This window comes from Microcebus murinus, chromosome 1 (genome assembly GCF_040939455.1).
Source record: "Microcebus murinus isolate Inina chromosome 1, M.murinus_Inina_mat1.0, whole genome shotgun sequence".
NCBI lineage: Eukaryota > Metazoa > Chordata > Mammalia > Primates > Cheirogaleidae > Microcebus > Microcebus murinus.
This window is the reverse complement of record NC_134104.1, coordinates 163,661,624-163,687,551: the sequence shown is the minus strand read 5'-3', so window position 1 is coordinate 163,687,551 and position 25,928 is coordinate 163,661,624. Positions and strand designations below refer to the sequence as shown.

At 62.4% G+C, this 25,928-nt stretch overlaps 6 pseudogenes; all 6 read right to left on the bottom strand.

Annotated features, from left to right (window-relative positions):
• Nucleotides 1-1,699: 1,699 nt before the first annotated feature.
• LOC142874772 (uncharacterized) lies at nucleotides 1,700-1,818 on the bottom strand (annotated as a pseudogene).
• Nucleotides 1,819-5,727: 3,909 nt separating this feature from the next.
• Nucleotides 5,728-5,846, bottom strand: LOC142874764 (uncharacterized; annotated as a pseudogene).
• A 3,936-nt stretch (nucleotides 5,847-9,782) lies between these two features.
• On the bottom strand, nucleotides 9,783-9,901 carry LOC142874753 (uncharacterized; annotated as a pseudogene).
• A 3,963-nt stretch (nucleotides 9,902-13,864) lies between these two features.
• LOC142874742 (uncharacterized) lies at nucleotides 13,865-13,983 on the bottom strand (annotated as a pseudogene).
• A 3,943-nt stretch (nucleotides 13,984-17,926) lies between these two features.
• Nucleotides 17,927-18,045, bottom strand: LOC142874816 (uncharacterized; annotated as a pseudogene).
• A 3,874-nt stretch (nucleotides 18,046-21,919) lies between these two features.
• LOC142874815 (uncharacterized) lies at nucleotides 21,920-22,038 on the bottom strand (annotated as a pseudogene).
• Between the last annotated feature and the right edge of the window lie 3,890 nt (nucleotides 22,039-25,928).

The window sequence follows — 25,928 nt, the reverse complement described above, 5'->3', positions numbered from 1 at the left end:
CCCCGCAGGCCACTTAGCGACGGCGGCCAGCCGGCGGACGGTTGGGTTGCGCGAGACGCTGCGGCCGCCCTGCTACCGGGTTCCTGGGAGGGCGTCCTGGAACCAGCGTCCACACCAAGCCCTTGGAAGGCCCAGGCGACGGAGGAGCCCCGTCAGGCAGGGGCCGAGGACGGTGACGGCCTGGGCGGGGACGAGCGTGTCAGGCAGGGGCAGAGGACGGTGACAGGTGATAGGCCGGGCGGGAAGGAGTCAGTCAGGCAGGGGCCGTGGAGGAGACGGGCTGGGTAAGGGTTAGGGTTAGTGTCAGGGCACAAGTCACAATCGCAAAGACCTGGAAGCCACCCGAGTGCCCATCGACCCACGAGTGGGTAAATAAAATGTGGCGCGTGGACACCACGGAGTGCTATTCGGCTATGAGGAGCAGCGGTGAGGGGGCACCTCTCGTGGTTCTCCTGGCCAGAGCTGGAACCCGTTCCAGTAAGCCAAGTATCCCAAGAATGGACACACGAGCACCACGTGCTCGCGCTCACCAGCAAATGGGTACGAACCGATGGACACCTAAGTGGACACAGAGGAATCACCTTCTTCGGGTGGGTGTCGGGCGGGTGGGGGGAGGGGATGGGCATACACATCCATTAGGAATGGGGTGGGTACGCACCCACTGGGGGATGGGCGCACTTGAAGCTCTGACCCGAGGGGGGAGGCTGGGAGAGGGCAACGCGCCCGACCTTAACATTGGTGCCCCCACAATATGCTGGAACAACATGAGAGGTAAATGAATAAGAACACGGGGCGGGGGAGGGGGGCACGGGCAACACATGTCACCTTAACACTTGGACTCCCATCATCTGCTTGAAAAGAGAGAGAAAAGAAAATGCAATAATAGAGATAAGAGACACTTTTTTAAAAATAATGAATCCGGCCGGGCGCTGTGGCTCACGCCTGTAATCCTAGCTCTTGGGAGGCCGAGGCGGGCGGATTGCTCAAGGTCAGGAGTTCAAAACCAGCCTGAGCAAGAGCGAGACCCCGTCTCTACTATAAATAGAAAGAAATTAATTGGCCAACTGATATATATATAAAAAATTAGCGGGGCATGGTGGCGCATGCCTGCAGTCCCAGCTACCCGGGAGGCTGAGGCAGAAGGATCACTCGAGCCCAGGAGTTTGAAGTTGCTGTGAGCTAGGCTGACGCCACGGCACTCACTCTAGCCTGGGCAACAAACCGAGACTCTGTCTCAAAAAAAAAAAAAAAAAAATGAATCCGAAGAGAAAAGTAAAAGGAGGCCTGTGGAGCAGGTCTGGGTGTGACTCCGGATCCCCGAACATCAGGTGCCACCACCAAAGATTCCTACGTGTAGCCCATAGAACCCCAAAAGCAACGGGAGGAGTTCTGGTCACATACTCCCTCAAAATGACATCCTGGCCTTCTCTGGAACTCCCTCCCCTCTCAGACTCTCAAGGTTTCCTCCAGCGTGTCGGCTCCCACAGAGCAGACCTTTGGTCTGAGACCTGACTGTCCAGAAGCCACGCATGCTGCCGCGTGGCGGCGGTGTCACGGCTCGGGACAAGAGGAGGCCCCACGGTGCGGGCTGGGGCGCCAGGCACCGCGGCGGGCGCCGAGGGTGGGGGTCACCCCCACCCCGGGCCGCCCCCGCACTCCCAGAAACGCGACAGAACCAGAGGCAAAAAAAAAAAGAAGAAGCCTACGGCACCCGGTATTCCCGGGCGGTCTCCCATCCAAGTTCTAACCAGGCCCGAGCCTGCTTAGCTTCCGAGACCAGACGGGATCGGGCGCGTTCGGGGTGGTGTGGCCGTGGACGGCGGAGGGCGCCCCTGCCCCGCTCAAGAAGCCGAGCCTCTCTGCGCTTCCCCGCCGCCTCCTCCCGCCCCAGGCCCCGCGCCGGGCCGGGCCTGTTGAGTTCGCCGGCCGGGTCCCGCGGGCTCCGAGGGACGGGGGTGACAGGCGGGGCGGGCAGGGAGCGGCGGGCCGGGGTTGGGGGCTGTCTCTGTATACACACACACTCACACTCACACTCACTCACTCACTCACACTCACACAAGATGCGCCTCCACGGCTGGACCCGCCAAGGTGGAGACCTTCAAGCCCCCCTCCTCTCCTCGCCTGGCCTCCTTCACCTCCCCGCCCCCCACCCCCAGCGCGCCGGGGCCGCTGACTGCGCACGGGCGGGAGGGGCGGGGCGCTCGCCCTTTGACCCCAGCCAGGGGCGGCCCTCCCCCACAACCCCTTTCAGCTGCGCCCCCCACCCTGTGGCCTGGCGGCCGCCTATTCCCCCGGGCCAGGGCTGGGGCACAGCGCACGGGGGAGGGGAGCCAGTGTATGGGGCGTGTCTCTCTCTCTCTCTCTCTCTCTCTCTCTCTCTCTCTCTCTCTCTCTCTCTCTCTCTCTCTCTCTCTCTCTCTCTCTCTCTCGGGATGTGTCCCATGGGTGGGGTGGGGTGGCGTGGTTTGTGGGGCGCTGAAGAAATCAGTCCCCTCCATCTCCTCCCTCTGGAAAACACCCAAGCCCTTGGAGAACTGCCCGCACCGCTACCGTGGGGGCCGGGACCCTCCTCTGTGTCCTCCTGTGGCCCAGTCCAAGGGGCCTGGGCCTGGCCGGGGCTGCATTGGACCCCAACCACCCTGGCGTGTGGACTCGCCAAAAATCGGCGATTAGATATTGGATTCCAGCGTCATTGAGGTCATTTCACTAATGAGTGCACCGCAAAGAGTTTCCTAATCCATCTGTGAGGGTGGCAACTGAAAGAGAATTTTAGAGCTGACAGAATAGGCGAGGAAAGGCATAGGAGATTTCCACACCCAGTAAGGAAGCCTTTCCCGAAGTGGAAGAAAGAAAGGAGCAAACAGAGACACCGGTAGCCCGCCCGGATCAGAGTCTGCCCCTGAGAGAAAGTACCCTGACCAGGTTCACCAGTGGGTGGGTCGCGAGCTAGCGGCGTTCAGAAGAGCGAGGCCCGCAGTCTGTGCAGAAGACACCTGCACTCGGGTGTGTGTGGCGGCACAATTCACAAGCAGCTCCAGATGTTAAACCAAGGAGAAGCCAGGGAGTTCCCAACGCCCCAGGTGTCCTCAGCCCACGACTGGCTGCTGTGGGAATGCGAAGCCCGGCTCCTTGTCTCAGAGCGGGGCAACCAGGAGGTGTGATGTCCACCCCGGGGTTCCCAGGAGGATCAGACTGAAGCTGGGACTTGGCCTGAAAGTGTCCCCTCGCATGGCCACCCCCTTCCCCTTCCTGCTCCTCTACTCCTGGTGCTCCTCCATCCAGGGGCCAGACCTTAAAGAGTCACCCGCAAGAGAATCCTGGTCCCAAAGGAGCCTTCTGGGGGACCCCTGCTGAGAGAGGTTGTGGGCATGGCCCGCTGGGGCTCTGCCCGACCCAGGGCTGAGAGATGCAACCTCCCAGCTCTGGGTCCCTGCAGGAAGTGTTGGCAAGCACAGGGCCAGTCCTCCAAAGGCCCAGGTGCAGGGAGCCCAGGCCAAGCAGCCTGTGGAAGAAGCCACATGCTGTGCCACCCCGGGGAACACGACTGCAGGCCACGGCCCTTCCCACCTCCTCCTCCTCCTCCTCCTCCTCCTCCTCCTCCTCCTCCTCCCACCCCGCCCCGCCCCCGCCCCCACCCCCACATGGCACAGGGCCCAGAGACACCTCAGACACTTGCTACCCAAAGTGCAAAGGGCATCAGTTGCTCCTCCAACCCCCCCCCCAGCCCAGCAGACCGCGTTGTCCAGCCAGCCCCCGGGCCTCCCTGGGGTGCCCAGCACAAAAGTGCAGACACCCACCGGACCCTCAATCTCAGTTTTCGGATGTTTTTGCCACTCTAAGGACCCGCAGGCCAGCTGGGCCTTCTGGCAGGACAGAGAGCCCCGGAATCCGACGTGGAGAGCTGGGTATACGTCCCCATGAGGAGGCGGTCCCCACCTCCGCGGCTATCCCCTTGCGGGGAGCGGCAGCCGCGGGGCCTCAGAGAAGACACCAGGCTGGGCCCCCACGGCACAGCGGGAGCACGTCCCCCGCAGGCCACTTAGCGACGGCGGCCAGCCGGCGGACGGTTGGGTTGCGCGAGACGCTGCGGCCGCCCTGCTACCGGGTTCCTGGGAGGGCGTCCTGGAACCAGCGTCCACACCAAGCCCTTGGAAGGCCCAGGCGACGGAGGAGCCCCGTCAGGCAGGGGCCGAGGACGGTGACGGCCCGGGCGGGGACGAGCGTGTCAGGCAGGGGCAGAGGACGGTGACAGGTGATAGGCCGGGCGGGAAGGAGTCAGTCAGGCAGGGGCCGTGGAGGAGACGGGCTGGGTAAGGGTTAGGGTTAGTGTCAGGGCACAAGTCACAATCGCAAAGACCTGGAAGCCACCCGAGTGCCCATCGACCCACGAGTGGGTAAATAAAATGTGGCGCGTGGACACCACGGAGTGCTATTCGGCTATGAGGAGCAGCGGTGAGGGGGCACCTCTCGTGGTTCTCCTGGCCAGAGCTGGAACCCGTTCCAGTAAGCCAAGTATCCCAAGAATGGACACACGAGCACCACGTGCTCGCGCTCACCAGCAAATGGGTACGAACCGATGGACACCTAAGTGGACACAGAGGAATCACCTTCTTCGGGTGGGTGTCGGGCGGGTGGGGGGAGGGGATGGGCATACACATCCATTAGGAATGGGGTGGGTACGCACCCACTGGGGGATGGGCGCACTTGAAGCTCTGACCCGAGGGGGGAGGCTGGGAGAGGGCAACGCGCCCGACCTTAACATTGGTGCCCCCACAATATGCTGGAACAACATGAGAGGTAAATGAATAAGAACACGGGGCGGGGGAGGGGGGCACGGGCAACACATGTCACCTTAACACTTGGACTCCCATCATCTGCTTGAAAAGAGAGAGAAAAGAAAATGCAATAATAGAGATAAGAGACACTTTTTTAAAAATAATGAATCCGGCCGGGCGCTGTGGCTCACGCCTGTAATCCTAGCTCTTGGGAGGCCGAGGTGGGCGGATTGCTCAAGGTCAGGAGTTCAAAACCAGCCTGAGCAAGAGCGAGACCCCGTCTCTACTATAAATAGAAAGAAATTAATTGGCCAACTGATATATATATAAAAAATTAGCGGGGCATGGTGGCGCATGCCTGCAGTCCCAGCTACCCGGGAGGCTGAGGCAGAAGGATCACTCGAGCCCAGGAGTTTGAAGTTGCTGTGAGCTAGGCTGACGCCACGGCACTCACTCTAGCCTGGGCAACAAACCGAGACTCTGTCTCAAAAAAAAAAAAAAAAAAAAATGAATCCGAAGAGAAAAGTAAAAGGAGGCCTGTGGAGCAGGTCTGGGTGTGACTCCGGATCCCCGAACATCAGGTGCCACCACCAAAGATTCCTACGTGTAGCCCATAGAACCCCAAAAGCAACGGGAGGAGTTCTGGTCACATACTCCCTCAAAATGACATCCTGGCCTTCTCTGGAACTCCCTCCCCTCTCAGACTCTCAAGGTTTCCTCCAGCGTGTCGGCTCCCACAGAGCAGACCTTTGGTCTGAGACCTGACTGTCCAGAAGCCACGCATGCTGCCGCGTGGCGGCGGTGTCACGGCTCGGGACAAGAGGAGGCCCCACGGTGCGGGCTGGGGCGCCAGGCACCGCGGCGGGCGCCGAGGGTGGGGGTCACCCCCACCCCGGGCCGCCCCCGCACTCCCAGAAACGCGACAGAACCAGAGGCAAAAAAAAAAAGAAGAAGCCTACGGCACCCGGTATTCCCGGGCGGTCTCCCATCCAAGTTCTAACCAGGCCCGAGCCTGCTTAGCTTCCGAGACCAGACGGGATCGGGCGCGTTCGGGGTGGTGTGGCCGTGGACGGCGGAGGGCGCCCCTGCCCCGCTCAAGAAGCCGAGCCTCTCTGCGCTTCCCCGCCGCCTCCTCCCGCCCCAGGCCCCGCGCCGGGCCGGGCCTGTTGAGTTCGCCGGCCGGGTCCCGCGGGCTCCGAGGGACGGGGGTGACAGGCGGGGCGGGCAGGGAGCGGCGGGCCGGGGTTGGGGGCTGTCTCTGTATACACACACACTCACACTCACACTCACTCACTCACTCACACTCACACAAGATGCGCCTCCACGGCTGGACCCGCCAAGGTGGAGACCTTCCAGCCCCCCTCCTCTCCTCGCCTGGCCTCCTTCACCTCCCCGCCCCCCACCCCCAGCGCGCCGGGGCCGCTGACTGCGCACGGGCGGGAGGGGCGGGGCGCTCGCCCTTTGACCCCAGCCAGGGGCGGCCCTCCCCCACAACCCCTTTCAGCTGCGCCCCCCACCCTGTGGCCTGGCGGCCGCCTATTCCCCCGGGCCAGGGCTGGGGCACAGCGCACGGGGGAGGGGAGCCAGTGTCTGGCGGCCGCCTATTCCCCCGGGCCAGGGCTGGGGCACAGCGCACGGGGGAGGGGAGCCAGTGTATGGGGCGTGTCTCTCTCTCTCTCTCTCTCTCTCTCTCTCTCTCTCTCTCTCTCGGGATGTGTCCCATGGGTGGGGTGGGGTGGCGTGGTTTGTGGGGCGCTGAAGAAATCAGTCCCCTCCATCTCCTCCCTCTGGAAAACACCCAAGCCCTTGGAGAACTGCCCGCACCGCTACCGTGGGGGCCGGGACCCTCCTCTGTGTCCTCCTGTGGCCCAGTCCAAGGGGCCTGGGCCTGGCCGGGGCTGCATTGGACCCCAACCACCCTGGCGTGTGGACTCGCCAAAAATCGGCGATTAGATATTGGATTCCAGCGTCATTGAGGTCATTTCACTAATGAGTGCACCGCAAAGAGTTTCCTAATCCATCTGTGAGGGTGGCAACTGAAAGAGAATTTTAGAGCTGACAGAATAGGCGAGGAAAGGCATAGGAGATTTCCACACCCAGTAAGGAAGCCTTTCCCGAAGTGGAAGAAAGAAAGGAGCAAACAGAGACACCGGTAGCCCGCCCGGATCAGAGTCTGCCCCTGAGAGAAAGTACCCTGACCAGGTTCACCAGTGGGTGGGTCGCGAGCTAGCGGCGTTCAGAAGAGCGAGGCCCGCAGTCTGTGCAGAAGACACCTGCACTCGGGTGTGTGTGGCGGCACAATTCACAAGCAGCTCCAGATGTTAAACCAAGGAGAAGCCAGGGAGTTCCCAACGCCCCAGGTGTCCTCAGCCCACGACTGGCTGCTGTGGGAATGCGAAGCCCGGCTCCTTGTCTCAGAGCGGGGCAACCAGGAGGTGTGATGTCCACCCCGGGGTTCCCAGGAGGATCAGACTGAAGCTGGGACTTGGCCTGAAAGTGTCCCCTCGCATGGCCACCCCCTTCCCCTTCCTGCTCCTCTACTCCTGGTGCTCCTCCATCCAGGGGCCAGACCTTAAAGAGTCACCCGCAAGAGAATCCTGGTCCCAAAGGAGCCTTCTGGGGGACCCCTGCTGAGAGAGGTTGTGGGCATGGCCCGCTGGGGCTCTGCCCGACCCAGGGCTGAGAGATGCAACCTCCCAGCTCTGGGTCCCTGCAGGAAGTGTTGGCAAGCACAGGGCCAGTCCTCCAAAGGCCCAGGTGCAGGGAGCCCAGGCCAAGCAGCCTGTGGAAGAAGCCACATGCTGTGCCACCCCGGGGAACACGACTGCAGGCCACGGCCCTTCCCACCTCCTCCTCCTCCTCCTCCTCCTCCTCCTCCTCCTCCTCCTCCCACCCCGCCCCGCCCCCGCCCCCACCCCCACATGGCACAGGGCCCAGAGACACCTCAGACACTTGCTACCCAAAGTGCAAAGGGCATCAGTTGCTCCTCCAACCCCCCCCCCAGCCCAGCAGACCGCGTTGTCCAGCCAGCCCCCGGGCCTCCCTGGGGTGCCCAGCACAAAAGTGCAGACACCCACCGGACCCTCAATCTCAGTTTTCGGATGTTTTTGCCACTCTAAGGACCCGCAGGCCAGCTGGGCCTTCTGGCAGGACAGAGAGCCCCGGAATCCGACGTGGAGAGCTGGGTGTACGTCCCCATGAGGAGGCGGTCCCCACCTCCGCGGCTATCCCCTTGCGGGGAGCGGCAGCCGCGGGGCCTCAGAGAAGACACCAGGCTGGGCCCCCACGGCACAGCGGGAGCACGTCCCCCGCAGGCCACTTAGCGACGGCGGCCAGCCGGCGGACGGTTGGGTTGCGCGAGACGCTGCGGCCGCCCTGCTACCGGGTTCCTGGGAGGGCGTCCTGGAACCAGCGTCCACACCAAGCCCTTGGAAGGCCCAGGCGACGGAGGAGCCCCGTCAGGCAGGGGCCGAGGACGGTGACGGCCCGGGCGGGGAGGAGCGTGTCAGGCAGGGGCAGAGGACGGTGACAGGTGATAGGCCGGGCGGGAAGGAGTCAGTCAGGCAGGGGCCGTGGAGGAGACGGGCTGGGTAAGGGTTAGGGTTAGTGTCAGGGCACAAGTCACAATCGCAAAGACCTGGAAGCCACCCGAGTGCCCATCGACCCACGAGTGGGTAAATAAAATGTGGCGCGTGGACACCACGGAGTGCTATTCGGCTATGAGGAGCAGCGGTGAGGGGGCACCTCTCGTGGTTCTCCTGGCCAGAGCTGGAACCCGTTCCAGTAAGCCAAGTATCCCAAGAATGGACACACGAGCACCACGTGCTCGCGCTCACCAGCAAATGGGTACGAACCGATGGACACCTAAGTGGACACAGAGGAATCACCTTCTTCGGGTGGGTGTCGGGCGGGTGGGGGGAGGGGATGGGCATACACATCCATTAGGAATGGGGTGGGTACGCACCCACTGGGGGATGGGCGCACTTGAAGCTCTGACCCGAGGGGGGAGGCTGGGAGAGGGCAACGCGCCCGACCTTAACATTGGTGCCCCCACAATATGCTGGAACAACATGAGAGGTAAATGAATAAGAACACGGGGCGGGGGAGGGGGGCACGGGCAACACATGTCACCTTAACACTTGGACTCCCATCATCTGCTTGAAAAGAGAGAGAAAAGAAAATGCAATAATAGAGATAAGAGACACTTTTTTAAAAATAATGAATCCGGCCGGGCGCTGTGGCTCACGCCTGTAATCCTAGCTCTTGGGAGGCCGAGGCGGGCGGATTGCTCAAGGTCAGGAGTTCAAAACCAGCCTGAGCAAGAGCGAGACCCCGTCTCTACTATAAATAGAAAGAAATTAATTGGCCAACTGATATATATATAAAAAATTAGCGGGGCATGGTGGCGCATGCCTGCAGTCCCAGCTACCCGGGAGGCTGAGGCAGAAGGATCACTCGAGCCCAGGAGTTTGAAGTTGCTGTGAGCTAGGCTGACGCCACGGCACTCACTCTAGCCTGGGCAACAAACCGAGACTCTGTCTCAAAAAAAAAAAAAAAAAAAAATGAATCCGAAGAGAAAAGTAAAAGGAGGCCTGTGGAGCAGGTCTGGGTGTGACTCCGGATCCCCGAACATCAGGTGCCACCACCAAAGATTCCTACGTGTAGCCCATAGAACCCCAAAAGCAACGGGAGGAGTTCTGGTCACATACTCCCTCAAAATGACATCCTGGCCTTCTCTGGAACTCCCTCCCCTCTCAGACTCTCAAGGTTTCCTCCAGCGTGTCGGCTCCCACAGAGCAGACCTTTGGTCTGAGACCTGACTGTCCAGAAGCCACGCATGCTGCCGCGTGGCGGCGGTGTCACGGCTCGGGACAAGAGGAGGCCCCACGGTGCGGGCTGGGGCGCCAGGCACCGCGGCGGGCGCCGAGGGTGGGGGTCACCCCCACCCCGGGCCGCCCCCGCACTCCCAGAAACGCGACAGAACCAGAGGCAAAAAAAAAAAGAAGAAGCCTACGGCACCCGGTATTCCCGGGCGGTCTCCCATCCAAGTTCTAACCAGGCCCGAGCCTGCTTAGCTTCCGAGACCAGACGGGATCGGGCGCGTTCGGGGTGGTGTGGCCGTGGACGGCGGAGGGCGCCCCTGCCCCGCTCAAGAAGCCGAGCCTCTCTGCGCTTCCCCGCCGCCTCCTCCCGCCCCAGGCCCCGCGCCGGGCCGGGCCTGTTGAGTTCGCCGGCCGGGTCCCGCGGGCTCCGAGGGACGGGGGTGACAGGCGGGGCGGGCAGGGAGCGGCGGGCCGGGGTTGGGGGCTGTCTCTGTATACACACACACTCACACTCACACTCACTCACTCACTCACACTCACACAAGATGCGCCTCCACGGCTGGACCCGCCAAGGTGGAGACCTTCAAGCCCCCCTCCTCTCCTCGCCTGGCCTCCTTCACCTCCCCGCCCCCCACCCCCAGCGCGCCGGGGCCGCTGACTGCGCACGGGCGGGAGGGGCGGGGCGCTCGCCCTTTGACCCCAGCCAGGGGCGGCCCTCCCCCACAACCCCTTTCAGCTGCGCCCCCCACCCTGTGGCCTGGCGGCCGCCTATTCCCCCGGGCCAGGGCTGGGGCACAGCGCACGGGGGAGGGGAGCCAGTGTCTGGCGGCCGCCTATTCCCCCGGGCCAGGGCTGGGGCACAGCGCACGGGGGAGGGGAGCCAGTGTATGGGGCGTGTCTCTCTCTCTCTCTCTCTCTCTCTCTCTCTCTCTCTCTCTCTCTCTCTCTCTCTCTCTCTCTCTCTCTCTCGGGATGTGTCCCATGGGTGGGGTGGGGTGGCGTGGTTTGTGGGGGCGCTGAAGAAATCAGTCCCCTCCATCTCCTCCCTCTGGAAAACACCCAAGCCCTTGGAGAACTGCCCGCACCGCTACCGTGGGGGCCGGGACCCTCCTCTGTGTCCTCCTGTGGCCCAGTCCAAGGGGCCTGGGCCTGGCCGGGGCTGCATTGGACCCCAACCACCCTGGCGTGTGGACTCGCCAAAAATCGGCGATTAGATATTGGATTCCAGCGTCATTGAGGTCATTTCACTAATGAGTGCACCGCAAAGAGTTTCCTAATCCATCTGTGAGGGTGGCAACTGAAAGAGAATTTTAGAGCTGACAGAATAGGCGAGGAAAGGCATAGGAGATTTCCACACCCAGTAAGGAAGCCTTTCCCGAAGTGGAAGAAAGAAAGGAGCAAACAGAGACACCGGTAGCCCGCCCGGATCAGAGTCTGCCCCTGAGAGAAAGTACCCTGACCAGGTTCACCAGTGGGTGGGTCGCGAGCTAGCGGCGTTCAGAAGAGCGAGGCCCGCAGTCTGTGCAGAAGACACCTGCACTCGGGTGTGTGTGGCGGCACAATTCACAAGCAGCTCCAGATGTTAAACCAAGGAGAAGCCAGGGAGTTCCCAACGCCCCAGGTGTCCTCAGCCCACGACTGGCTGCTGTGGGAATGCGAAGCCCGGCTCCTTGTCTCAGAGCGGGGCAACCAGGAGGTGTGATGTCCACCCCGGGGTTCCCAGGAGGATCAGACTGAAGCTGGGACTTGGCCTGAAAGTGTCCCCTCGCATGGCCACCCCCTTCCCCTTCCTGCTCCTCTACTCCTGGTGCTCCTCCATCCAGGGGCCAGACCTTAAAGAGTCACCCGCAAGAGAATCCTGGTCCCAAAGGAGCCTTCTGGGGGACCCCTGCTGAGAGAGGTTGTGGGCATGGCCCGCTGGGGCTCTGCCCGACCCAGGGCTGAGAGATGCAACCTCCCAGCTCTGGGTCCCTGCAGGAAGTGTTGGCAAGCACAGGGCCAGTCCTCCAAAGGCCCAGGTGCAGGGAGCCCAGGCCAAGCAGCCTGTGGAAGAAGCCACATGCTGTGCCACCCCGGGGAACACGACTGCAGGCCACGGCCCTTCCCACCTCCTCCTCCTCCTCCTCCTCCTCCTCCTCCTCCTCCTCCCACCCCGCCCCGCCCCCCGCCCCCACCCCCACATGGCACAGGGCCCAGAGACACCTCAGACACTTGCTACCCAAAGTGCAAAGGGCATCAGTTGCTCCTCCAACCCCCCCCCCAGCCCAGCAGACCGCGTTGTCCAGCCAGCCCCCGGGCCTCCCTGGGGTGCCCAGCACAAAAGTGCAGACACCCACCGGACCCTCAATCTCAGTTTTCGGATGTTTTTGCCACTCTAAGGACCCGCAGGCCAGCTGGGCCTTCTGGCAGGACAGAGAGCCCCGGAATCCGACGTGGAGAGCTGGGTATACGTCCCCATGAGGAGGCGGTCCCCACCTCCGCGGCTATCCCCTTGCGGGGAGCGGCAGCCGCGGGGCCTCAGAGAAGACACCAGGCTGGGCCCCCACGGCACAGCGGGAGCACGTCCCCCGCAGGCCACTTAGCGACGGCGGCCAGCCGGCGGACGGTTGGGTTGCGCGAGACGCTGCGGCCGCCCTGCTACCGGGTTCCTGGGAGGGCGTCCTGGAACCAGCGTCCACACCAAGCCCTTGGAAGGCCCAGGCGACGGAGGAGCCCCGTCAGGCAGGGGCCGAGGACGGTGACGGCCCGGGCGGGGACGAGCGTGTCAGGCAGGGGCAGAGGACGGTGACAGGTGATAGGCCGGGCGGGAAGGAGTCAGTCAGGCAGGGGCCGTGGAGGAGACGGGCTGGGTAAGGGTTAGGGTTAGTGTCAGGGCACAAGTCACAATCGCAAAGACCTGGAAGCCACCCGAGTGCCCATCGACCCACGAGTGGGTAAATAAAATGTGGCGCGTGGACACCACGGAGTGCTATTCGGCTATGAGGAGCAGCGGTGAGGGGGCACCTCTCGTGGTTCTCCTGGCCAGAGCTGGAACCCGTTCCAGTAAGCCAAGTATCCCAAGAATGGACACACGAGCACCACGTGCTCGCGCTCACCAGCAAATGGGTACGAACCGATGGACACCTAAGTGGACACAGAGGAATCACCTTCTTCGGGTGGGTGTCGGGCGGGTGGGGGGGAGGGGATGGGCATACACATCCATTAGGAATGGGGTGGGTACGCACCCACTGGGGGATGGGCGCACTTGAAGCTCTGACCCGAGGGGGGAGGCTGGGAGAGGGCAACGCGCCCGACCTTAACATTGGTGCCCCCACAATATGCTGGAACAACATGAGAGGTAAATGAATAAGAACACGGGGCGGGGGAGGGGGGCACGGGCAACACATGTCACCTTAACACTTGGACTCCCATCATCTGCTTGAAAAGAGAGAGAAAAGAAAATGCAATAATAGAGATAAGAGACACTTTTTTAAAAATAATGAATCCGGCCGGGCGCTGTGGCTCACGCCTGTAATCCTAGCTCTTGGGAGGCCGAGGCGGGCGGATTGCTCAAGGTCAGGAGTTCAAAACCAGCCTGAGCAAGAGCGAGACCCCGTCTCTACTATAAATAGAAAGAAATTAATTGGCCAACTGATATATATATAAAAAATTAGCGGGGCATGGTGGCGCATGCCTGCAGTCCCAGCTACCCGGGAGGCTGAGGCAGAAGGATCACTCGAGCCCAGGAGTTTGAAGTTGCTGTGAGCTAGGCTGACGCCACGGCACTCACTCTAGCCTGGGCAACAAACCGAGACTCTGTCTCAAAAAAAAAAAAAAAAAAAATGAATCCGAAGAGAAAAGTAAAAGGAGGCCTGTGGAGCAGGTCTGGGTGTGACTCCGGATCCCCGAACATCAGGTGCCACCACCAAAGATTCCTACGTGTAGCCCATAGAACCCCAAAAGCAACGGGAGGAGTTCTGGTCACATACTCCCTCAAAATGACATCCTGGCCTTCTCTGGAACTCCCTCCCCTCTCAGACTCTCAAGGTTTCCTCCAGCGTGTCGGCTCCCACAGAGCAGACCTTTGGTCTGAGACCTGACTGTCCAGAAGCCACGCATGCTGCCGCGTGGCGGCGGTGTCACGGCTCGGGACAAGAGGAGGCCCCACGGTGCGGGCTGGGGCGCCAGGCACCGCGGCGGGCGCCGAGGGTGGGGGTCACCCCCACCCCGGGCCGCCCCCGCACTCCCAGAAACGCGACAGAACCAGAGGCAAAAAAAAAAAGAAGAAGCCTACGGCACCCGGTATTCCCGGGCGGTCTCCCATCCAAGTTCTAACCAGGCCCGAGCCTGCTTAGCTTCCGAGACCAGACGGGATCGGGCGCGTTCGGGGTGGTGTGGCCGTGGACGGCGGAGGGCGCCCCTGCCCCGCTCAAGAAGCCGAGCCTCTCTGCGCTTCCCCGCCGCCTCCTCCCGCCCCAGGCCCCGCGCCGGGCCGGGCCTGTTGAGTTCGCCGGCCGGGTCCCGCGGGCTCCGAGGGACGGGGGTGACAGGCGGGGCGGGCAGGGAGCGGCGGGCCGGGGTTGGGGGCTGTCTCTGTATACACACACACTCACACTCACACTCACTCACTCACTCACACTCACACAAGATGCGCCTCCACGGCTGGACCCGCCAAGGTGGAGACCTTCAAGCCCCCCTCCTCTCCTCGCCTGGCCTCCTTCACCTCCCCGCCCCCCACCCCCAGCGCGCCGGGGCCGCTGACTGCGCACGGGCGGGAGGGGCGGGGCGCTCGCCCTTTGACCCCAGCCAGGGGCGGCCCTCCCCCACAACCCCTTTCAGCTGCGCCCCCCACCCTGTGGCCTGGCGGCCGCCTATTCCCCCGGGCCAGGGCTGGGGCACAGCGCACGGGGGAGGGGAGCCAGTGTCTGGCGGCCGCCTATTCCCCCGGGCCAGGGCTGGGGCACAGCGCACGGGGGAGGGGAGCCAGTGTATGGGGCGTGTCTCTCTCTCTCTCTCTCTCTCTCTCTCTCTCTCTCTCTCTCTCTCTCTCTCTCTCTCTCTCTCTCTCTCTCGGGATGTGTCCCATGGGTGGGGTGGGGTGGCGTGGTTTGTGGGGCGCTGAAGAAATCAGTCCCCTCCATCTCCTCCCTCTGGAAAACACCCAAGCCCTTGGAGAACTGCCCGCACCGCTACCGTGGGGGCCGGGACCCTCCTCTGTGTCCTCCTGTGGCCCAGTCCAAGGGGCCTGGGCCTGGCCGGGGCTGCATTGGACCCCAACCACCCTGGCGTGTGGACTCGCCAAAAATCGGCGATTAGATATTGGATTCCAGCGTCATTGAGGTCATTTCACTAATGAGTGCACCGCAAAGAGTTTCCTAATCCATCTGTGAGGGTGGCAACTGAAAGAGAATTTTAGAGCTGACAGAATAGGCGAGGAAAGGCATAGGAGATTTCCACACCCAGTAAGGAAGCCTTTCCCGAAGTGGAAGAAAGAAAGGAGCAAACAGAGACACCGGTAGCCCGCCCGGATCAGAGTCTGCCCCTGAGAGAAAGTACCCTGACCAGGTTCACCAGTGGGTGGGTCGCGAGCTAGCGGCGTTCAGAAGAGCGAGGCCCGCAGTCTGTGCAGAAGACACCTGCACTCGGGTGTGTGTGGCGGCACAATTCACAAGCAGCTCCAGATGTTAAACCAAGGAGAAGCCAGGGAGTTCCCAACGCCCCAGGTGTCCTCAGCCCACGACTGGCTGCTGTGGGAATGCGAAGCCCGGCTCCTTGTCTCAGAGCGGGGCAACCAGGAGGTGTGATGTCCACCCCGGGGTTCCCAGGAGGATCAGACTGAAGCTGGGACTTGGCCTGAAAGTGTCCCCTCGCATGGCCACCCCCTTCCCCTTCCTGCTCCTCTACTCCTGGTGCTCCTCCATCCAGGGGCCAGACCTTAAAGAGTCACCCGCAAGAGAATCCTGGTCCCAAAGGAGCCTTCTGGGGGACCCCTGCTGAGAGAGGTTGTGGGCATGGCCCGCTGGGGCTCTGCCCGACCCAGGGCTGAGAGATGCAACCTCCCAGCTCTGGGTCCCTGCAGGAAGTGTTGGCAAGCACAGGGCCAGTCCTCCAAAGGCCCAGGTGCAGGGAGCCCAGGCCAAGCAGCCTGTGGAAGAAGCCACATGCTGTGCCACCCCGGGGAACACGACTGCAGGCCACGGCCCTTCCCACCTCCTCCTCCTCCTCCTCCTCCTCCTCCTCCTCCTCCTCCTCCCACCCCGCCCCGCCCCCGCCCCCACCCCCACATGGCACAGGGCCCAGAGACACCTCAGACACTTGCTACCCAAAGTGCAAAGGGCATCAGTTGCTCCTCCAACCCCCCCCCCAGCCCAGCAGACCGCGTTGTCCAGCCAGCCCCCGGGCCTCCCTGGGGTGCCCAGCACAAAAGTGCAGACACCCACCGGACCCTCAATCTCAGTTTTCGGATGTTTTTGCCACTCTAAGGACCCGCAGGCCAGCTGGGCCTTCTGGCAGGACAGAGAGCCCCGGAATCCGACGTGGAGAGCTGGGTATACGTCCCCATGAGGAGGCGGTCCCCACCTCCGCGGCTATCCCCTTGCGGGGAGCGGCAGCCGCGGGGCCTCAGAGAAGACACCAGGCTGGGCCCCCACGGCACAGCGGGAGCACGTCCCCCGCAGGCCACTTAGCGACGGCGGCCAGCCGGCGGACGGTTGGGTTGCGCGAGACGCTGCGGCCGCCCTGCTACCGGGTTCCTGGGAGGGCGTCCTGGAACCAGCGTCCACACCAAGCCCTTGGAAGGCCCAGGCGACGGAGGAGCCCCGTCAGGCAGGGGCCGAGGACGGTGACGGCCCGGGCGGGGACGAGCGTGTCAGGCAGGGGCAGAGGACGGTGACAGGTGATAGGCCGGGCGGGAAGGAGTCAGTCAGGCAGGGGCCGTGGAGGAGACGGGCTGGGTAAGGGTTAGGGTTAGTGTCAGGGCACAAGTCACAATCGCAAAGACCTGGAAGCCACCCGAGTGCCCATCGACCCACGAGTGGGTAAATAAAATGTGGCGCGTGGACACCACGGAGTGCTATTCGGCTATGAGGAGCAGCGGTGAGGGGGCACCTCTCGTGGTTCTCCTGGCCAGAGCTGGAACCCGTTCCAGTAAGCCAAGTATCCCAAGAATGGACACACGAGCACCACGTGCTCACGCTCACCAGCAAATGGGTACGAACCGATGGACACCTAAGTGGACACAGAGGAATCACCTTCTTCGGGTGGGTGTCGGGCGGGTGGGGGGAGGGGATGGGCATACACATCCATTAGGAATGGGGTGGGTACGCACCCACTGGGGGATGGGCGCACTTGAAGCTCTGACCCGAGGGGGGAGGCTGGGAGAGGGCAACGCGCCCGACCTTAACATTGGTGCCCCCACAATATGCTGGAACAACATGAGAGGTAAATGAATAAGAACACGGGGCGGGGGAGGGGGGCACGGGCAACACATGTCACCTTAACACTTGGACTCCCATCATCTGCTTGAAAAGAGAGAGAAAAGAAAATGCAATAATAGAGATAAGAGACACTTTTTTAAAAATAATGAATCCGGCCGGGCGCTGTGGCTCACGCCTGTAATCCTAGCTCTTGGGAGGCCGAGGCGGGCGGATTGCTCAAGGTCAGGAGTTCAAAACCAGCCTGAGCAAGAGCGAGACCCCGTCTCTACTATAAATAGAAAGAAATTAATTGGCCAACTGATATATATATAAAAAATTAGCGGGGCATGGTGGCGCATGCCTGCAGTCCCAGCTACCCGGGAGGCTGAGGCAGAAGGATCACTCGAGCCCAGGAGTTTGAAGTTGCTGTGAGCTAGGCTGACGCCACGGCACTCACTCTAGCCTGGGCAACAAACCGAGACTCTGTCTCAAAAAAAAAAAAAAAAAAATGAATCCGAAGAGAAAAGTAAAAGGAGGCCTGTGGAGCAGGTCTGGGTGTGACTCCGGATCCCCGAACATCAGGTGCCACCACCAAAGATTCCTACGTGTAGCCCATAGAACCCCAAAAGCAACGGGAGGAGTTCTGGTCACATACTCCCTCAAAATGACATCCTGGCCTTCTCTGGAACTCCCTCCCCTCTCAGACTCTCAAGGTTTCCTCCAGCGTGTCGGCTCCCACAGAGCAGACCTTTGGTCTGAGACCTGACTGTCCAGAAGCCACGCATGCTGCCGCATGGCGGCGGTGTCACGGCTCGGGACAAGAGGAGGCCCCACGGTGCGGGCTGGGGCGCCGAGGGTGGGGGTCACCCCCACCCCGGGCCGCCCCCGCACTCCCAGAAACGCGACAGAACCAGAGGCAAAAAAAAGAAGAAGAAGCCTACGGCACCCGGTATTCCCGGGCAGTCTCCCATCCAAGTTCTAACCAGGCCCGAGCCTGCTTAGCTTCCGAGACCAGACGGGATCGGGCGCGTTCGGGGTGGTGTGGCCGTGGACGGCGGAGGGCGCCCCTGCCCCGCTCAAGAAGCCGAGCCTCTCTGCGCTTCCCCGCCGCCTCCTCCCGCCCCAGGCCCCGCGCCGGGCCGGGCCTGTTGAGTTCGCCGCCGGCCGGGTCCCGCGGGCTCCGAGGGACGGGGGTGACAGGCGGGGCGGGCAGGGAGCGGCGGGCCGGGGTTGGGGGCTGTCTCTGTATACACACACACTCACACTCACACTCACTCACTCACTCACACTCACACAAGATGCGCCTCCACGGCTGGACCCGCCAAGGTGGAGACCTTCAAGCCCCCCTCCTCTCCTCGCCTGGCCTCCTTCACCTCCCCGCCCCCCACCCCCAGCGCGCCGGGGCCGCTGACTGCGCACGGGCGGGAGGGGCGGGGCGCTCGCCCTTTGACCCCAGGCAGGGGCGGCCCTCCCCCACAACCCCTTTCAGCTGCGCCCCCCACCCTGTGGCCTGGCGGCCGCCTATTCCCCCGGGCCAGGGCTGGGGCACAGCGCACGGGGGAGGGGAGCCAGTGTATGGGGCGTGTCTCTCTCTCTCTCTCTCTCTCTCTCTCTCTCTCTCTCTCTCTCTCTCTCTCTCTCTCTCTCTCTCTCGGGATGTGTCCCATGGGTGGGGTGGGGTGGCGTGGTTTGTGGGGCGCTGAAGAAATCAGTCCCCTCCATCTCCTCCCTCTGGAAAACACCCAAGCCCTTGGAGAACTGCCCGCACCGCTACCGTGGGGGCCGGGACCCTCCTCTGTGTCCTCCTGTGGCCCAGTCCAAGGGGCCTGGGCCTGGCCGGGGCTGCATTGGACCCCAACCACCCTGGCGTGTGGACTCGCCAAAAATCGGCGATTAGATATTGGATTCCAGCGTCATTGAGGTCATTTCACTAATGAGTGCACCGCAAAGAGTTTCCTAATCCATCTGTGAGGGTGGCAACTGAAAGAGAATTTTAGAGTTGACAGAATAGGCGAGGAAAGGCATAGGAGATTTCCACACCCAGTAAGGAAGCCTTTCCCGAAGTGGAAGAAAGAAAGGAGCAAACAGAGACACCGGTAGCCCGCCCGGATCAGAGTCTGCCCCTGAGAGAAAGTACCCTGACCAGGTTCACCAGTGGGTGGGTCGCGAGCTAGCGGCGTTCAGAAGAGCGAGGCCCGCAGTCTGTGCAGAAGACACCTGCACTCGGGTGTGTGTGGCGGCACAATTCACAAGCAGCTCCAGATGTTAAACCAAGGAGAAGCCAGGGAGTTCCCAACGCCCCAGGTGTCCTCAGCCCACGACTGGCTGCTGTGGGAATGCGAAGCCCGGCTCCTTGTCTCAGAGCGGGGCAACCAGGAGGTGTGATGTCCACCCCGGGGTTCCCAGGAGGATCAGACTGAAGCTGGGACTTGGCCTGAAAGTGTCCCCTCGCATGGCCACCCCCTTCCCCTTCCTGCTCCTCTACTCCTGGTGCTCCTCCATCCAGGGGCCAGACCTTAAAGAGTCACCCGCAAGAGAATCCTGGTCCCAAAGGAGCCTTCTGGGGGACCCCTGCTGAGAGAGGTTGTGGGCATGGCCCGCTGGGGCTCTGCCCGACCCAGGGCTGAGAGATGCAACCTCCCAGCTCTGGGTCCCTGCAGGAAGTGTTGGCAAGCACAGGGCCAGTCCTCCAAAGGCCCAGGTGCAGGGAGCCCAGGCCAAGCAGCCTGTGGAAGAAGCCACATGCTGTGCCACCCCGGGAACACGACTGCAGGCCACGGCCCTTCCCACCTCCTCCTCCTCCTCCTCCTCCTCCTCCTCCTCCTCCTCCTCCCACCCCGCCCCGCCCCCGCCCCCACCCCCACATGGCACAGGGCCCAGAGACACCTCAGACACTTGCTACCCAAAGTGCAAAGGGCATCAGTTGCTCCTCCAACCCCCCCCCAGCCCAGCAGACCGCGTTGTCCAGCCAGCCCCCGGGCCTCCCTGGGGTGCCCAGCACAAAAGTGCAGACACCCACCGGACCCTCAATCTCAGTTTTCGGATGTTTTTGCCACTCTAAGGACCCGCAGGCCAGCTGGGCCTTCTGGCAGGACAGAGAGCCCCGGAATCCGACGTGGAGAGCTGGGTATACGTCCCCATGAGGAGGCGGTCCCCACCTCCGCGGCTATCCCCTTGCAGGGAGCGGCAGCCGCGGGGCCTCAGAGAAGACACCAGGCTGGGCCCCCACGGCACAGCGGGAGCACGTCCCCCGCAGGCCGCTTAGCCACGGCGGCCAGCCGGCGGACGGTTGGGTTGCGCGAGACGCTGCGGCCGCCCTGCTACCGGGTTCCTGGGAGGGCGTCCTGGAACCAGCGTCCACACCAAGCCCTTGGAAGGCCCAGGCGACGGAGGAGCCCCGTCAGGCAGGGGCCGAGGACGGTGACGGCCCGGGCGGGGAGGAGCGTGTCAGGCAGGGGCAGAGGACGGTGACAGGTGATAGGCCGGGCGGGAAGGAGTCAGTCAGGCAGGGGCCGTGGAGGAGACGGGCTGGGTAAGGGTTAGGGTTAGTGTCAGGGCACAAGTCACAATCGCAAAGACCTGGAAGCCACCCGAGTGCCCATCGACCCACGAGTGGGTAAATAAAATGTGGCGCGTGGACACCACGGAGTGCTATTCGGCTGTGAGGAGCAGCGGTGAGGGGCACCTCTCGTGGTTCTCCTGGCCAGAGCTGGAACCCGTTCCAGTAAGCCAAGTATCCCAAGAATGGACACACGAGCACCACGTGCTCGCGCTCACCAGCAAATGGGTACGAACCGATGGACACCTAAGTGGACACAGAGGAATCACCTTCTTCGGGTGGGTGTCGGGCGGGTGGGGGGAGGGGATGGGCATACACATCCATTAGGAATGGGGTGGGTACGCACCCACTGGGGGATGGGCGCACTTGAAGCTCTGACCCGAGGGGGGAGGCTGGGAGAGGGCAACGCGCCCGACCTTAACATTGGTGCCCCCACAATATGCTGGAACAACATGAGAGGTAAATGAATAAGAACACGGGGCGGGGGAGGGGGGCACGGGCAACACATGTCACCTTAACACTTGGACTCCCATCATCTGCTTGAAAAGAGAGAGAAAAGAAAATGCAATAATAGAGATAAGAGACACTTTTTTAAAAATAATGAATCCGGCCGGGCGCTGTGGCTCACGCCTGTAATCCTAGCTCTTGGGAGGCCGAGGCGGGCGGATTGCTCAAGGTCAGGAGTTCAAAACCAGCCTGAGCAAGAGCGAGACCCCGTCTCTACTATAAATAGAAAGAAATTAATTGGCCAACTGATATATATATAAAAAATTAGCGGGGCATGGTGGCGCATGCCTGCAGTCCCAGCTACCCGGGAGGCTGAGGCAGAAGGATCACTCGAGCCCAGGAGTTTGAAGTTGCTGTGAGCTAGGCTGACGCCACGGCACTCACTCTAGCCTGGGCAACAAACCGAGACTCTGTCTCAAAAAAAAAAAAAAAAAAATGAATCCGAAGAGAAAAGTAAAAGGAGGCCTGTGGAGCAGGTCTGGGTGTGACTCCGGATCCCCGAACATCAGGTGCCACCACCAAAGATTCCTACGTGTAGCCCATAGAACCCCAAAAGCAACGGGAGGAGTTCTGGTCACATACTCCCTCAAAATGACATCCTGGCCTTCTCTGGAACTCCCTCCCCTCTCAGACTCTCAAGGTTTCCTCCAGCGTGTCGGCTCCCACAGAGCAGACCTTTGGTCTGAGACCTGACTGTCCAGAAGCCACGCATGCTGCCGCATGGCGGCGGTGTCACGGCTCGGGACAAGAGGAGGCCCCACGGTGCGGGCTGGGGCGCCGAGGGTGGGGGTCACCCCCACCCCGGGCCGCCCCCGCACTCCCAGAAACGCGACAGAACCAGAGGCAAAAAAAAGAAGAAGAAGCCTACGGCACCCGGTATTCCCGGGCAGTCTCCCATCCAAGTTCTAACCAGGCCCGAGCCTGCTTAGCTTCCGAGACCAGACGGGATCGGGCGCGTTCGGGGTGGTGTGGCCGTGGACGGCGGAGGGCGCCCCTGCCCCGCTCAAGAAGCCGAGCCTCTCTGCGCTTCCCCGCCGCCTCCTCCCGCCCCAGGCCCCGCGCCGGGCCGGGCCTGTTGAGTTCGCCGCCGGCCGGGTCCCGCGGGCTCCGAGGGACGGGGGTGACAGGCGGGGCGGGCAGGGAGCGGCGGGCCGGGGTTGGGGGCTGTCTCTGTATACACACACACTCACACTCACACTCACTCACTCACTCACACTCACACAAGATGCGCCTCCACGGCTGGACCCGCCAAGGTGGAGACCTTCAAGCCCCCCTCCTCTCCTCGCCTGGCCTCCTTCACCTCCCCGCCCCCCACCCCCAGCGCGCCGGGGCCGCTGACTGCGCACGGGCGGGAGGGGCGGGGCGCTCGCCCTTTGACCCCAGGCAGGGGCGGCCCTCCCCCACAACCCCTTTCAGCTGCGCCCCCCACCCTGTGGCCTGGCGGCCGCCTATTCCCCCGGGCCAGGGCTGGGGCACAGCGCACGGGGGAGGGGAGCCAGTGTATGGGGCGTGTCTCTCTCTCTCTCTCTCTCTCTCTCTCTCTCTCTCTCTCTCTCTCTCTCTCTCTCTCTCTCTCTCTCGGGATGTGTCCCATGGGTGGGGTGGGGTGGCGTGGTTTGTGGGGCGCTGAAGAAATCAGTCCCCTCCATCTCCTCCCTCTGGAAAACACCCAAGCCCTTGGAGAACTGCCCGCACCGCTACCGTGGGGGCCGGGACCCTCCTCTGTGTCCTCCTGTGGCCCAGTCCAAGGGGCCTGGGCCTGGCCGGGGCTGCATTGGACCCCAACCACCCTGGCGTGTGGACTCGCCAAAAATCGGCGATTAGATATTGGATTCCAGCGTCATTGAGGTCATTTCACTAATGAGTGCACCGCAAAGAGTTTCCTAATCCATCTGTGAGGGTGGCAACTGAAAGAGAATTTTAGAGCTGACAGAATAGGCGAGGAAAGGCATAGGAGATTTCCACACCCAGTAAGGAAGCCTTTCCCGAAGTGGAAGAAAGAAAGGAGCAGAGACACCGGTAGCCCGCCCGGATCAGAGTCTGCCCCTGAGAGAAAGTACCCTGACCAGGTTCACCAGTGGGTGGGTCGCGAGCTAGCGGCGTTCAGAAGAGCGAGGCCCGCAGTCTGTGCAGAAGACACCTGCACTCGGGTGTGTGTGGCGGCACAATTCACAAGCAGCTCCAGATGTTAAACCAAGGAGAAGCCAGGGAGTTCCCAACGCCCCAGGTGTCCTCAGCCCACGACTGGCTGCTGTGGGAATGCGAAGCCCGGCTCCTTGTCTCAGAGCGGGGCAACCAGGAGGTGTGATGTCCACCCCGGGGTTCCCAGGAGGATCAGACTGAAGCTGGGACTTGGCCTGAAAGTGTCCCCTCGCATGGCCACCCCCTTCCCCTTCCTGCTCCTCTACTCCTGGTGCTCCTCCATCCAGGGGCCAGACCTTAAAGAGTCACCCGCAAGAGAATCCTGGTCCCAAAGGAGCCTTCTGGGGGACCCCTGCTGAGAGAGGTTGTGGGCATGGCCCGCTGGGGCTCTGCCCGACCCAGGGCTGAGAGATGCAACCTCCCAGCTCTGGGTCCCTGCAGGAAGTGTTGGCAAGCACAGGGCCAGTCCTCCAAAGGCCCAGGTGCAGGGAGCCCAGGCCAAGCAGCCTGTGGAAGAAGCCACATGCTGTGCCACCCCGGGAACACGACTGCAGGCCACGGCCCTTCCCACCTCCTCCTCCTCCTCCTCCTCCTCCTCCTCCTCCTCCTCCTCCCACCCCGCCCCGCCCCCGCCCCCACCCCCACATGGCACAGGGCCCAGAGACACCTCAGACACTTGCTACCCAAAGTGCAAAGGGCATCAGTTGCTCCTCCAACCCCCCCCCAGCCCAGCAGACCGCGTTGTCCAGCCAGCCCCCGGGCCTCCCTGGGGTGCCCAGCACAAAAGTGCAGACACCCACCGGACCCTCAATCTCAGTTTTCGGATGTTTTTGCCACTCTAAGGACCCGCAGGCCAGCTGGGCCTTCTGGCAGGACAGAGAGCCCCGGAATCCGACGTGGAGAGCTGGGTATACGTCCCCATGAGGAGGCGGTCCCCACCTCCGCGGCTATCCCCTTGCAGGGAGCGGCAGCCGCGGGGCCTCAGAGAAGACACCAGGCTGGGCCCCCACGGCACAGCGGGAGCACGTCCCCCGCAGGCCGCTTAGCCACGGCGGCCAGCCGGCGGACGGTTGGGTTGCGCGAGACGCTGCGGCCGCCCTGCTACCGGGTTCCTGGGAGGGCGTCCTGGAACCAGCGTCCACACCAAGCCCTTGGAAGGCCCAGGCGACGGAGGAGCCCCGTCAGGCAGGGGCCGAGGACGGTGACGGCCCGGGCGGGGAGGAGCGTGTCAGGCAGGGGCAGAGGACGGTGACAGGTGATAGGCCGGGCGGGAAGGAGTCAGTCAGGCAGGGGCCGTGGAGGAGACGGGCTGGGTAAGGGTTAGGGTTAGTGTCAGGGCACAAGTCACAATCGCAAAGACCTGGAAGCCACCCGAGTGCCCATCGACCCACGAGTGGGTAAATAAAATGTGGCGCGTGGACACCACGGAGTGCTATTCGGCTGTGAGGAGCAGCGGTGAGGGGCACCTCTCGTGGTTCTCCTGGCCAGAGCTGGAACCCGTTCCAGTAAGCCAAGTATCCCAAGAATGGACACACGAGCACCACGTGCTCGCGCTCACCAGCAAATGGGTACGAACCGATGGACACCTAAGTGGACACAGAGGAATCACCTTCTTCGGGTGGGTGTCGGGCGGGTGGGGGGAGGGGATGGGCATACACATCCATTAGGAATGGGGTGGGTACGCACCCACTGGGGGATGGGCGCACTTGAAGCTCTGACCCGAGGGGGGAGGCTGGGAGAGGGCAACGCGCCCGACCTTAACATTGGTGCCCCCACAATATGCTGGAACAACATGAGAGGTAAATGAATAAGAACACGGGGCGGGGGAGGGGGGCACGGGCAACACATGTCACCTTAACACTTGGACTCCCATCATCTGCTTGAAAAGAGAGAGAAAAGAAAATGCAATAATAGAGATAAGAGACACTTTTTTAAAAATAATGAATCCGGCCGGGCGCTGTGGCTCACGCCTGTAATCCTAGCTCTTGGGAGGCCGAGGCGGGCGGATTGCTCAAGGTCAGGAGTTCAAAACCAGCCTGAGCAAGAGCGAGACCCCGTCTCTACTATAAATAGAAAGAAATTAATTGGCCAACTGATATATATATAAAAAATTAGCGGGGCATGGTGGCGCATGCCTGCAGTCCCAGCTACCCGGGAGGCTGAGGCAGAAGGATCACTCGAGCCCAGGAGTTTGAAGTTGCTGTGAGCTAGGCTGACGCCACGGCACTCACTCTAGCCTGGGCAACAAACCGAGACTCTGTCTCAAAAAAAAAAAAAAAAAAAATGAATCCGAAGAGAAAAGTAAAAGGAGGCCTGTGGAGCAGGTCTGGGTGTGACTCCGGATCCCCGAACATCAGGTGCCACCACCAAAGATTCCTACGTGTAGCCCATAGAACCCCAAAAGCAACGGGAGGAGTTCTGGTCACATACTCCCTCAAAATGACATCCTGGCCTTCTCTGGAACTCCCTCCCCTCTCAGACTCTCAAGGTTTCCTCCAGCGTGTCGGCTCCCACAGAGCAGACCTTTGGTCTGAGACCTGACTGTCCAGAAGCCACGCATGCTGCCGCGTGGCGGCGGTGTCACGGCTCGGGACAAGAGGAGGCCCCACGGTGCGGGCTGGGGCGCCAGGCACCGCGGCGGGCGCCGAGGGTGGGGGTCACCCCCACCCCGGGCCGCCCCCGCACTCCCAGAAACGCGACAGAACCAGAGGCAAAAAAAAAAAGAAGA